This window comes from Eleutherodactylus coqui, chromosome 3, assembly GCF_035609145.1.
Source record: "Eleutherodactylus coqui strain aEleCoq1 chromosome 3, aEleCoq1.hap1, whole genome shotgun sequence".
Classification (NCBI taxonomy): domain Eukaryota; kingdom Metazoa; phylum Chordata; class Amphibia; order Anura; family Eleutherodactylidae; genus Eleutherodactylus; species Eleutherodactylus coqui.
The window spans coordinates 302,653,081-302,668,252 of NC_089839.1; positions in this window are offsets into that span (position 1 = coordinate 302,653,081).

A 15,172-nucleotide genomic window follows, 5' to 3' on the forward strand; every position below is an offset into this window, starting at 1 on the left:
ATGGAACAGGATTCGACCCTGTTTGTGAAGGGAGGTTGGCGCCCTCTAAGTCTGGGTAAGCAGGGACCCAATCCGGCTGACCCCGGAGCTGGAACTTCTCTCCTTGCTCCCAGGCTTGCTGGCACAAACTAAGAGATCACTTCTGAAGTTCTTTATCCTGGCGGTACGTCAGGTGATCCCCAGTAAGGCGATGTGGCTGGAGGCCCTTGATACAATCAGATATATGGAAGAACTATGTCCCCCCCCCCCCTCCCCCCCCCCCAATAACTCCTAACTTGTATCAGGTTGGCTGGACAGTGATAGACTAGAATTTGATGGTGGCCAGACCGATTATCTTTCCCTATCCCCCCCACCCCTCCTCCTCTACTGTCTTTCTTTCTTATCTTAGTCTTCTTTCTGTTTCCTTTTCTCTCTTTTTTCCTGTTCTTTCGTTTTCTAGTTTTACAATATTTGTAGAAGCGGCATTTAGTGTTTGAATAATGCCTAGTTTAGACACAACGATTCTCGCTCAAAAGACATCTTTCGAGCGATAATCGTTGTGTGCCTTTACACGGCAAGATGATCGCTCAGAAGTCGCTCAAACTGCAGTTTGAGTGACAGCTTTGAGCGTTCACTTTGCATAAGTGTGTAAATGAAGGCTCACGCTGTATGGAGGAGACAAGGGGACCGCTATCTTCTGCATACAGCTGTTGGCTTCTCGTTTCGCTCAGCTGGTATACAGCTGAGCGCTCCAAGCCGTGTATGCAGAACATAGCTGGACCGCTGTCTTCTTCATACTCCAGCTGTGTTCTCCAAGCGGGATACCAGCTGAAACAATAGTATCAGTGGTATCCCACTGAGAACTCAGCGTGCGGCACTGATAAGGCTCATCGTTCTCTTTCAGCGATGAGACACAACGATTCTCGCTCAAACGATGGCTTTGAGCGATTTTTGAGAATCGTTGGGTCTAAATGGACCATATTTCCAGTATGTTTCCAAAATCTTTCATAGTGGGGGATATAGGAATTTATTTTACTATTTGATTATATCTGCTATGGTTAATCGTTTAGATATAGGAGGTTGTTGATGATATTGAAGCTATTGATTCGATACGTCGATTTTTCTATAAAAAAAAATAAAATACGTTTTGAACCATAAGATCACACAGTAAGTTTTGCCTGGATCAGTTTCAGTGTGAATCCACATCTAATGGGAAGATTCAGTGAATTCAGTGACCTCCAACGAGGCCGGGTCATCGGTGCTAGACTAGCCGGGGCCCGGATTTCACTGCCAACCACATGGGTTTTCTCATGTAACGGTGTGGGGATTGCACAGAGAATGGCATGACTGAGGCAAACATCCAACAAGAGAGGATCCTGTGGATGGAAACAACCCAACACTGAAAGGGTTCAGAGGAGGATGTCAGGAATCGTTATGATGAACAGTGAAGGAAATGACAGCCATCTAACATGTCCAAATGCACCACTTGGCATTCCTTATCATGGATGGGCTATAACAGCAGACGACCGGTTCCAGCGCCATTAATAGGAAAAACAGAAAGGCGAAACTGCAGGGGGCAAAAGAGTGCAAAAATTATATTACTGTGCAGCGGGAAAACATCCCCTGGTCAGATGGATCCAGATTCCACAGTGCTAATGGGAGGGTAAGAAATTGGCACAAACAGCATGAATCAATGACCCCTTCCTGCCAGGCTGGTGTTGGGAAGGCATTCTGCCTCCTTCGATACCTGTGGAGGTTAATAAAGCCTTGTCAAGAGCAGTCTCCTTGCACAGCAATACAGATCACATAATACAGTATAACACACGGTGCTTCATTAGGGGTTAACACTCCACTTCTACCAATGCAGTCTATTAGAAACACAGCATGAATGTTTCTGTTAGCTAGGGCTTGTGGAACAGTCCCAGTACTCTAACGCAAATCTATCTTCTGCAACAGGCCTGTTAATTAACTGTTTATATTCCTATCAGCATGCACACCTGCAATTGGATTTGAGGCCGGCCTCACTTACAGTTGTATAGTGCGGGAATCATTGCTATTACCGACTCCAACTTGTCTGAGGTCAGAAGTGTGACTCTACCTCTCTGTCTTCTTTGCTGACTCCGGGTCAGTTTTTACTCCACTTGGTCGGCTGCAGACCCTTCTCCTCTGCCGTCCCTTTACCTCTTCTCCATAGATGTAGCAGCTTCTGTCTCTCTCCTTTGTTCCTGTACTCTCCAGTGAAATAGTCCCTTTTTATGTGAGATCCACTAGATAGTCAACAAGTATCCATTGAGCATGCTCAGTTCTGTTTTATCAAAATTTGGCGCAAATTTTGCTGCATGCAGTCATTTTGTTGTAATTTTTTGCAGCCCATCTCAAGCAACATTTTAACCCATTAGGGAAGTAGCTTACACTGTGGTACAAAACTAAATAGCACTAAGCACATTTCAAATTCCTAACCCCCTCCCTCACTGTGTGGCGGTATAAACACAAAGCGATAAAAAATATGCAAAAACTAAACCAACATATAACGAATATATAATAGATGATAACTAGCAGGAGTTTAACGGCGAGGATCAAACATCAGGTGTTCCCGGAGCCTCATGTCGCGTCCTGGCATCACTTCCGTGGTGTGAGAGGATTGTAGGGCGGCCAGAGCTGCGCTCCAGATACTGAGGATGATGAGCAGATTAGCTGAGCAGACAAGAAAGAGACAATAGACTTAACAGGACGGAGAAAGCTGCTGGGCACAGGCGCTAATGTGCTTACCGAGGGTCCGGCCAAAACGTGGCACTATGGTGACTACATGGAGGCATAAATAACTCTACAGAAATGATCTAATAATTCCACTCGCTCCCAGGGCATAATAGCCGAATACTGCTGAATACAGAAGACAGGCACTGTGCATGATAATGGTACACAGAGGCGTAGGCATGGGGTACCATAACTGGCAAGGTATGGGCACATATACCACAGAGTCAACCCATGCTGCCACTATGTGCTGCTGAAAGGAAGGCAGGGACACGCTCAGAATGGCTCCATTCCCCATGATGCTAGGTAATATTAGAATGGTGGAAGATCTCCACTTGCTGTCAGTGAATAGAAGCATTGTGATTGTTAAACAGAGAATGTAAACCTATCGTGGCCTGCCTTAGTTACATGCAATTGGTGTGGGTTGTGCAGGGCACCGGCCAGCAGCTTCTAAAGGGGGCATCAGGGGAATGTAGACTGGGGCAATCACCCTCCTTATGTCTGCCTGGCAGATGATTCTCCTCCTCCACGTGGCAACATTTTGTGGAGCTACATGAATCCTCCTAGCTCTGTCTCCTACTATCTGAGGCAGCGCTTTCAGCCCATCTATGCCCCACACACAATTCTTAGTTCTGCTACTGTTACAAGCTTGGTTCTAGTACTGTATTTATGTTATGAGCTTGGTTCTCTTATTATATCTATGTACTGAGGTTGGTTCTGGTGCTGTATTTATGTTATAAGCTTGGCTCTGGTACTGTATTTATTCACTGAGCTGTTCTGTTGTGGGTCTGCTGTTATCTTGCTGCCTTCTGCACAAACAAAATACGCACAGACCGCCTATAAGTGCAAAATATACATTTTTTTCTTATACTGAGGCGTGTAAAAAAATTCTGTACAGGGCGCCATCTGACCTGAGGCCAGGGCTGGAACCTATAAGAATACACTGGTGCTTCTAGGTGCGTATAAAGGACAGGGGCAGGCTGTTCTCTCCTGCAAGTGATGAGAAGGAGGGGGGCAAGCACTGGGCAACGTTCTAATTTTTGCGAATGCGTCCTCTCTCCTCTATGCAAACCCTTGCAGCACAGGCATGGCCACACTAATTTAAGGGGTTTTCCCACAAAATACATTTATCACCTATCCACAGAATAAGTGATAAATGTCTGATCATTAGGGGTCTGACTACTGGAAACCTCAGGAATCACGTGAATGCAAGTCTACAAGTCATGCTCCCACAGGTGTAGCTAGCTCTTCCTGCACCCACTGTGAAGAAACATTTTGCCTACCCTACGCCAACCAATTAATGAAATTAGGTAATATAACCTTTTTATTCCTGTTTTTCCTGCATTCTGGAGTCTGGATCTGGACATCTTTTCCCGTTATTTCCTGCAACAATCTGCTGATTGGCTTCTTTGACTGCAGGCTGGTCTGGTGCCCCTCTTCCTTATTGCACCCGGGGCACATGCCCCACCTGCCCACCCCAGCTACTCCCCTGCCTGCTCTATTCACTGTCTATGGAGATAGTCAAGCACAGGGCTCAGCTTGATTCAGATTCTTCTCAGTTTTCCAAAAATCTACTGATAAGTTAATTGTCTTTCTGTGCGTTGATCCCAGCGTGCGGGCGGAGATTGATGCGATTGATGAAAGTCTCTGTACTGCGCTATGGAGTATGTTTGCCCTGTATAAACAGAAGGAAATCTTAAATCTTCCAGGTGAAATTGCATATGTCTCCTCAACAGATCTATATTTAATATCCGCGAGGGAAAAGGAAAAGGGATTTGGTGTATATTTTGAGCAGCAGGAATAGGGTCAGTAAATCAGTGAAGCAGTCAGCAGTCAGCCTGGAGTCAGTAAGGGTGAAGCCTTCGTGGATAATAGGTTATGAACGTCATTAACCAAATCTGCACATACGGTACACGGTGCATTAAGAAACTGTAGCGACAGATCAGAAACAGGAGAAGACGATTCTTCACGTCTCCAAATCCTATCCGGTTGTTAATTATTATAGTATAATGGATCCAGGTCTGACTCATCAGTAGCAACCGCAAACGAGAGACGTATCCATGAAGTGTCGTGCGCAGACTAATGGATGTCATTACTGTCATGAAAGGAGCACACAGGGAAAAGTGAGGGGGCATGACACCGGGGCTCAGAGATGGCAGAAAACGAGGGAACCCCAAGGGATAGAGTAAAATGCCAGAAGACCACAAATAAATACTGACTAAATAAAAGCAAATGACAAAAATACACAAAGACACTGCGGAGAAATCCCAACCCAACAGGTGTATCATATGGTCAAAGCCCATAGTCAACAGATGGGACAGGCTCTAGTACCCTGTTGTACCGCATCTAGGTTGGATACAAGATGTGATACGGGCGGGCATGGAGGCTCTAGTACCCTGTTGTACCGCCTCTAGCTTGGATACAAGATGTGATACGGGTGGGCATGGAGGCTCTAGTACCCTGTTGTACCACCTCTAGCTTGGATACAAGATGTGATACGGGTGGGCATGGAGGCTCTAGTACCCTGTTGTACCACCTCTAGCTTGGATACAAGATGTGATACAGGTGTGCATGGAGGCTCTAGTACCCTGTTGTACTGCCTCTAGCTTGGATACAAGATGTGAAACAGGCAGGCATGGAGGCTCTAGTACCCTGTTGTACCACCTCTAGCCTGGATACAAGATGTGATACGGGTGGGCATGGAGGCTCTAGTACCCTGTTGTACCACCTCTAGCTTGGATACAAGATGTGATACAGGTGTGCATGGAGGCTCTAGTACCCTGTTGTACCGCATCTAGGTTGGATACAAGATGTGATACAGGTGGACATGGAGGCTCTAGTACCCTGTTGAACCACCTCTAGCTTGGATACAAGATGTGATATGGGCGGGCATGGAGGCTCTAGTACCCTGTTGTACCGCCTCTAGCTTGGATACAAGATGTAATATGGGCAGACATGAAGGCATACAGGTTCTCTATGGTACCCTGTGGAATATCGCTCCACATTTGCTGTAACTGAGCAAACTCGTAGGTGTGTCACATATAAGCCTGCATTTATACCATATACCATATGCAAATACATCACACATGCACATAATATGAACTGAATGTACAGTAAGTACATATATGAATGTATCAAGTGCAAACGAGGGATACATACAAAATGAAATGTATACTAAGAAGTGACCTGGTATTTGTCCCGAAGGAGAACCCAAACACATGCAGGAAAAGTGCACACCATTGGATCCTGGAGACACCCTGACGTGCGTTTCATCTCCAGCCTCAAGAGGTTATATGCAGATACATCCCCCCCCCCCCTAATATATACTGCAAGTCACTGTGTTAAATAAAAATGGCACTGAAAAAGAAAACTGTGCGGGAACCCACGGAGGAGGAAGCGCCCGGCACTCAGCCATCAGCGCAGGTGCAACATGACAAATGGCAGCGTAAGCCAACAACCGCGATCCGGCGCAATCATCACTAAGTCTAATAATATTCTGTCAATTCCTGTTCTGCAGAGGAAACCTCAGCTGTTGTCATTATCATCACAGGTAGGATTACACTGAGAGGTGAGATCCATCTATAGATAACACAGGATCCACCATTCACAATAGATAATGCCACAGCTCACCTCCTCCACATCCCTGCACAAAGCATGCCCGCGACATTCTCCCATAGAAGTCAATGGGTCAGAGCTTAGCCATTGTATACATGGGGCCATGAGAATGCTGTAAAGTAAATCTCTAAATGCTGTTAAAGGGCTTGTGCCATAAAAATATTCTTTCTAGTTAAATCCAGCCCATAATTATAAACATTTTGGTATTTACACTTTTTTACAAAAAATGTTTCTATCCCAAGATATTCCAGGGCTAATAATATAATAGCGCAACCCAGAAGCTCCTGGGGCCCAATGCAAAACCTGTAACAGGGCCCCCAACTATAATGCTTTATTCATAGTACTGGGCTCCCTATATGGAGGAGAGAGGTCTTATGGGCTCCCTAAGGCTGCTGGGCCCGGGTGCAACTGCATCCCCTATAGTTACGCCAGTGGTGCCACCTATTTGTCACGTTGTGCTCCTGGGACCTGTAGTACTGTGGGTTTCCAGGAGCTCACTGCTGTAGGCGTGGTTCATTTGATGGTGTGGAGTTCTCCAGTTGTCGAATTACCACCTGGCAAAACTGCGTTTGGTAGCACTCCCTTACGCAGGTCGGAGCGGTGCAGGGTCCCAGAGTCCCTCCGTCCCAGACTCTATCGAAATAAACTGTTGGATGGCACACACTGTAGTGCTTTTTAATGCTCATAAGCTTTATTCGGACAGTTCAGATGTTCACATTAGGCACACGATTTGCAACATTTCGGGCTCAACGCCCTTTATCAAACATATGAAGAAACTGGAAGTATTAAGGGTTATTGATTAAAAAATACGGCCTGGATATGGCTAACATCCAAAAGTAGGTCAGACAGTCAAAAACGTCCTGTGGTATGGTATGCAGAGGGGACCTCAGTCACCAGCTAGGTCAATCACCCCCAGGCTGCTGCATATAAATTCCAGCCCTTCTTACTAGAGGGTGACAGTCATTTATTCATCCTATCTCCTTCCAACTCAGAGATTGCTGTCATGCATTCATTTGAAATATCGCACTAAATTCTGTAAAAAATGGCCTGTGTGAGAATGGCTTCAGAGTAGGGACCCACAAACAACGAGGACCCTTATCGTGGGATCGTGAGCTTTAGTATCTTGGCCAAAGTATGAGCCAATACCTTGTACATACTCTAGCTCCGTGATGGCGAACCTATGACACGTGTGTCAGCACTAACACGCGTAGCCATGTTTGCTGACACGCGGCCACATACAGAGAATTATGGGGCCGCATGCCAATAACCGAAAATGAGGTTTCATCCTCGGCTCCTGCACAACCAGATGCAGTAGCCGAGGATAAAACATTGCTGTAGACACTCTGTGCCGGAGGTCTATAGGCCAAAACAACAGAACTCTGGCACAGACTTCCGGTTAGGCCGCTGACATCACTTCCAGGAGGCGGAGCAGGGAGCTGACACGCCGGGCTGAAAAGGTTGCCCATCACTGCTCTAGCTATTCCATCTACTTATGCGTGTTGGTATTCTTGGTAAGTGTTTTGGTGGTTGCCAGTGTAGTACCCCAGAGTTGGGGTCCCACAGCATCACTACTACCAGCTAACGTAATATATATGTATGTTTTTATCTATGTGTGTAATTATGTGTATATGCCTTTAAATGGGCCTGCAAGTGTTAATGTCTGGTGTTCTTACTACCTGCATGACTGTGCATAGAACACACTAACCTGCTCTCACACCTGTCAGTCACCCCTAGCTAGCCTGGGATTGGGTAGACACATTTTCCCTAGCTCAGGATTGGTTTGCAGGAAAAGTATAAAAGGGGTAGAGTGGGCGGGGTTAGGACCCCTGTACACTGGCGAGAGTGACATCGAGCTGCAAATCACGTCCTGATATAACGTCCCGTTAAAAGCAAGGTTAAGCCCCTGGATGTGACAGCCTCACATCCTTGGGAGGCTGGAGGATTGCGATCATCTCCCATTGCTTTCAATGGGGCCAGCACTGCTACCACTAGCCCCATTGGAAACAATGGACAGGATCGCAAAAAGATAGAACATGCTGCGATTTTGTATTCACTCTATATCACAAGAGTGAAAACATCTCAAATGTGAAGTGAGCCATTGACTTCATAATTTTGCGATTTCTCACAGACTCGCAACGCTTGGAAATCGTGTGATTTCATCGCCAATGTGAAGGCACATGTTAGGTTGTGCTAATGGAGCCTGTGGTTCTACAAGGTTGCAGAAGCACAGCTTCACAGGTGTGGGATAATTGAGCTGGCTGGGTGTGGAGTTTCTCCTGACAGCCAATCCCCACTGGTCTGCTGCATATATATATATACACCAGTCCCTCTGCAAGAGGAAGCTGGTATCCCTTCACTCTATGGTTTGGTTTTCCTGCATGCTTGCTATATGTGTTCTGTCCTGCATGCTAGCATTAGAGTGTTGGTGTGAACTGTCCTGTTCTGGGCTAATTGTGTGTGAACAGAGATGTGTCCTGTGTGTTTTAGGTGCTTCTCTCCAGGGCCCCAATCAGGGATTGCCAGTTCCTAGAAGAAGACAGTGTGGCAAACCTTATCAGGACAATTACCCTGCTTGCAGGCAGGGTTCTGGTGTATGTTATATTGGTAGTGTAGGGACCCGCAAGACAACATAGAGCCTTGTAGTGGCTTGTAGGCTTAAGTGACTTGGCCAATCCATGAACCAATACCTTGTACTTTTATAGCAATTCCATCTGTTATGTGTGCAGGTATGCAAGGTGAGTGTTTTGGTCATTTGTCAGTCCCTATGTTATGTCTGTCCGTGTGTCCAGTTCCCAGTACGGAGTTCACTGTGTTTTAGCCAGCACGACCGGTTTGTATTCGTTACCCTCCCTGCGTCTAGCCACCCTTATTTCTAGTTTCCGGCATCCGTTCTGGCTGCCCCCCGTACCCTGTTCCTGTTGTCAGTCCAGGATGAATGTAACAGTAACACTTTTTGTATTTTTTGGTTCTGCCTAGAACGGGTCCCTACCCGTATCTAGGCTGCTGTCACATCAAATCAACATCTTACCCTATCCGACTCCACGGGTAGCAGGTTGCAATAACTACCTATTTTTTCTTTTCTTTTCAGTAGTTTATTTATTATTTTTACCACTGGCTGCAGTTTAACCCTTAGGCCCAATGTCGACAGGCGAGTTTGATTTGCGGAACCCGAGCGGGAGAACTGCAAATCAATTCGCCCATAGAGATGTATGGGCGTCCGCGAATGGATTAACATATGCGGATTTGATTTGCGGATCTTTTGGTCCGGAGCACAAATCGCATCATGCTCCATTTTTCTGTGGATCCCGCATGGGCGGCTTCCATTTAAGTCCCGATCCGCAGCACACCCGCAGCTGACACTGTGGATGTGCCGCGGATCCGTGGGAAAACAGGAGATTTTAAAAACTGTACTGAGCATGCCCGAGCTGTGAGGACCATGTGCAGAACATTGAACACGGAAGTGGATGCCCGCAGACGCTGCTACCGGGGAATGCAGGTAAGCAGGGCTCACTGGCCGCGGGCAGTGCTGCATTCCATGCGGGATTCCGTGCACAAAATCTGCACATCCGGTGGACACGAGGCCTAAGACAGGCATTTTCTTACACTGCCAGGAGGAGCAGCACAGCCACCATGACTACCCTCTTATTTTTGCCCTTGCTGCATCAGTGATTGTTGGATGACTGCTCGCAAGTCCCGTTCACAGTTCATTTTTGTTATGGTGTTCCTCCTGTCCTTTTCTTGTCCCAATCCGTTCCAGCCACCCCATATTTGGGTTGCATTCAGGTAGGTAGTTTTCCCCACGGCTTGTGCAAACGTGATACTGTTATTCTAACAGCCCTGGAACAGCTGGGATATTGACAGTAGGGAGCACTATTCTAACATTCTTCCTGGAATATCTGGAGATGTTAACAGCAGGGGGCACTATTCTAACATTCTACCTGAAATGTCTGGGGATAGAAACAGCAGGGGGCACTTTTCTAACATTCTTCCTGAAATATGTGGGGATAGAAACAGCAGGGGGCACTATTCTAACATTAGACCTGGAATATCTGGGGATATTAACAGCAGGGGGCACTATTCTAACATTAGACCTGGAATATCTGGGGATATTAACAGCAGGGGGCACTATTCTAACATTAGACCTGGAATATCTGGGGATATTAACAGCAGGCGGCACTATTCTAACATTCTTCCTGAAATATGTGGGGATAGAAACAGCAGGGGGCACTATTCTAACATTCTTCCTGAAATGTTTGGGGATATTAACAGCAGGAGGCACTATTCTAACATTAGTTCTGGAATATGCAGGGATAGAAACAGCAAGGGGCACTATTCTAACATTATTCTGGAATATCTGGAGATGTTAACAGCAGGGGGCACTATTCTAACATTGTACCTGAAATGTCTGGGGATAGAAACAGCAGGGGGCACTATTCTAACATTAGTTTTGGAATATGCAGGGATAGAAACAGCAGGGGGCACTATTCTAACATTAATCATGGAATATCTGGAAATGTTAACAGCAGGGGGCACTATTCTAACATTAGTCCCGGAACATCTGGGGATATAAATAGCAGGTGGTGCTATTCTAACATTTGTCCTGGAATATATGGGGATATTAACAGCAGGGGGCACTATTCTAACATTCTTCCTGGGATTTATGGGGATATTAACAGCAGGGGGCACTATTCTAACATTCTTCCTGGAATATGTGGGGATAGAAACAGCAGGGGGCACTATTCTAACATTAGTTCTGGAATACCCATGTATAGAAACAGCAAGGGGCACTATTCTAAGATTAGTCCCTGAACATTTGGTGATATAAATAGCAGGTGGCACTATTCTAACATTAGTCCTGAAATATCTGGGTATAGAAACAACAGGGGGCGCTATTTCAACATGAGTCTTGCTATTCAGGACTCCATGAAAACGTTGTGATGACTCTATGAGGTTGTAATAGTTAATAATCTGATTATTCAATTGTTGTATGGGGAGGCAACATGGCAATACTCCTTCGGAGGTTAATGGCGCCTCCTATTGGTTGTCACCTGGAAATAACAAAACTGCATTTTTACAGCAATGACAAAGCGACTCGATTATCTTGTGATGTTGAATAGTAAATCAGCAAGATTTGTTCCAGAAGTAATTTATGGGCAGCCACACATCATTTAGTCATATAATATGTTATTATTAATAATAGCAGCAGATCTAACAGGCCAGAATGCCATAAATTAGCAGCAAAGCATTTTAATGGGAGCTATAGGTTAACCCATTAAGAGCTGCTTTTCATATAAATGACCTTGTATACATCAGCGAATGAGATGGATGTTCTAACACGTATTCATTATCCAACACTTTGATCTTAAAGGGGACACGCCAGCATCTTCCCTCTGCAGAATGCGTATAGATTACATGTCATCTATAGAGAAGTGATCCCCACAACCTGCGGCCCGACAGCTGTTACTGCAGGAAATGATTCCTGTAGTCCAGTAGCCCCCAACCAGTGGCTGGTGACCCCCTGCTATGTGGCTTGCCAACGGATCCCCGAGTGATGACCATAGATTTACTAAATGTCCCCTTTATTACAGCCCTAGCCCTCTCATCATTGGCGCTAACCTAAATTTTCCCCGTGACCCCGGAGTGCAGCATAAAATCACATGAGAAGTTTTCCGTGGATCAGTTTCAGTGTGAATCCACATTAGATGGGAAAATTCAGCGATTGGAGCGACTTCCAACGAGGCCGGGTCATCAGTGCTGGACTAGCCAGGATTTCACTGCCGACCACATGGGGATTCCTCATGTAATGGTGTGGAGAAAACATCCAACGATAGAGGATCCTGTGGACAGAAATAATAACTGAAAGGGGTCAAAGGAGGATGTCAAGAATCATCTGATGAACAGATGCTGCACAGTCAAGAGCAGCTGAATACAAGGCTGGTGTTCTAACTGATGTGTCTGAACCCTCAAATCGCCGTTCCTTAGCATGGATGGGCTATAACAGCAGACGACCATTGTGACTAAGAGAAACAGAAAGACGAAACTCCGGCGAGGAAAAGAGCGCAAAACTTCTATCACTGGAAAATCATCTCCTGGTCAGATGGATGCAGATTCCTGTTGCACCGTGATGATGGGAGTTCAGAATTTGGCGCAAGCAGCATGAATCGATGACCCCTTCCTGTCAGCTGGTCAGAACATGTCAGCACCTCCATCTAATCTGCAGCAACTACAAGAAGCTTCCTGTCCGCAGGGGCCGATATTCCTGCAGAAGGATTTCATCACCGAGTGGGATCTACACCACGATGCACTGCTGCTGTTCTGAAGGCCAAAGGAGTCCAACGCCCTACTAGATGGGGACAATAATAAAATGGCCATTTAGTAGGTTCAGCCGCTGTAATATTACATCCACTAACAATATTATAGACTGACCCAGCGCCGCTACGCAATTCCACTGATTTTAAGGCAGATTCAGACGGACATATTTGCGAGCAATTTTATGCGCACACAATATACGTGCGCAGTATGCAGAGAATGGAGCCTAGTGATGTCAGTGGGTTCTTTCACATCAATGAGGTTTTTTTGTGCATTTTGGTTGTGCGCAAAAAAATAGAAGCCGCTTTATTATCCTGCGTATTTGTGCACCGAAGGCCCCACGGAAGTCAAAGGGGGATGCGCAGAATACGCAAGGGGATGCATGAAACACTAGGAAAAATCACAGGAAAAGGACACATCTGGACCTCATTAAGCCTCATGTCCTCGGGGAAAATCAGGCCCGCTACGGATTCTCCATGGAGAATCCCTAGCCTCTCCCTCCTGCCCCACGGACATGAGCGCTGAAAATAAGAATAAACTCACCCGCAGCGGACCGGGCAGGTCTTCTCCTCTTCACGGCCGGATCTTCTTTCTTCGGCCGGCGGATGTGCTCGGCACGCCGGCAGCATGCCGCACGCATGTGCCCGGCACATCCGCCGGGCCGAAGAAAGAAGATCCGGCCGTGAAGAGGAGAAGACCTGCCCGGTCCGCTGCGGGTAAGTTATTATTATTTTAGGTCTCCTGCGGATCCGGACGGCTTCCATAGGCTTCAATAGAAGCGGGGAGACCCGCACGAAAATGCAGCATGTCACGTTTTTTTTCATGCTCCATTTTTTTTTTTATTCACGGGTGGTCAATGCATGCGGATCCGCATGCGGGTGATCTGCTACGGATTTTAAATCATATTTTGCTCGTGGACACGAGGCCTTAGGCTAAATAGCCTTTTAAATCAGAGGAAAACGTACAGCACTGCGCACAGACACGCTCGCAAATTTCTGAGAAATCTCGTGCACATGGCTGGCTAACCCCGGGATTAGTGGCCGCAGGCAGATTTGCCGCGGCTAAATTCTGGACGGAATTTCCACAGCAAATCCGCCCCGTGTGAACTCAGCCTCAGGGCGCCTTCATACTGGCAATAAAACTGCGCACAATCCAAGAGTGAGTGAAAAACGCTGAATTATAAAACCAATGATTTTCAATGGTTTCCTTTACATTTTAAATGTTTTCACTCATGCGATGTTGCATGAAAAAAAATCGTGGCGGCCCTATCATTCTGAGTTTTGCGCTTTTTTAAATCTCCCATGTATCTTTATAGCATCACAAAGCCTGAACTTGCGATTTTCGTGCGATGCCACAATCTATTGCTCTGGCAGCATCACATCCGTGAAAACATCACTAATGGGAAGGAAACCATCGTAAATCATTAGTTTCTAAATCTGCTTTATACTGACCATCAAATCACAAGAAAATCACGCCATTTTCTCGCCCCTCTGGCGCCACCCTCAGGCCTCTTTTACATGAGCGTTTTATCGCCCCTATTTTGCCGCAATAAAACGCCGTCCAAAAATCACAACTATCTGCAGCATTGGATCTCAATGTATTTGTTCAGATGGGGGGTTTCCGGTTCCTAAAATTGACTTGTCCTATCTTTTGCCAGAATACACTGGCCGTTTCCGTAGACTCCTATGGGAGCCTTTGAAAGATGTCAGAAAAGGGGAGGGGCAAGGAGATAAGCAGTGGCTCGTGTTGCTGAAGTCCCTTCCCTTGCCGGCAGCTCCTGTAGGCTGGGGAGTGTGAGGGAGGGAATTTAGTGTAGCAAGTGCTGCTGAAGTCCCTTCCCCTCCTCTTGCCAGCAGCTCCCATAGGCTCTTATGGGAGCTTCTATTACTGCTATCAGCCGGCAAGGGGAGGGGGAGAGACCTTATACGCCGCAGTTCAGCCGTGTGAACGAGCGAGAAAACGGGAGGTTTAGCTGCAACTTTGTTGCGGTTTCTACCCATTCATGCGATGTTTGGCCGCGATGAGGGCGGCCTGAAAATCACAACGCCCGTATGAAAAAGGACTTCTAAATACAGGGATATGTAGAAGCTGCAGAAATGGTGCAAAATCTTAAATCAAACGCTATTGCAAAAATCAGCAGCCCTTCACTTTGACCGGCCAGTGCACCAGGTCAGGGCGAATGATACACCCGTATGGTTGTTATTGGGGCGTCTTACATATTGAACAGCGTAGTTGGCTGCACTATTCAAAAGAGTTAAAGGGAATCTGTCATTTCCTCACTACTATAAACTGAGTTATGGTGCTGTTATAGGACGTGACAAGGAGCCGGGTGAGGTACTTATTATACTCCCCCGCTCCAGCGCTATCGCCCTCTGCAGTTGGGGCGCGGCATGACAATCTGACTCTTTCATGAACATGATCCCAGTCACTAACCAGACTTGAAACACATCTTACGACTAACGGCTCGGTCACATGGGCTATGTGATTTTGGTCCAGAAAAAAAATTGGAGCATGTCGG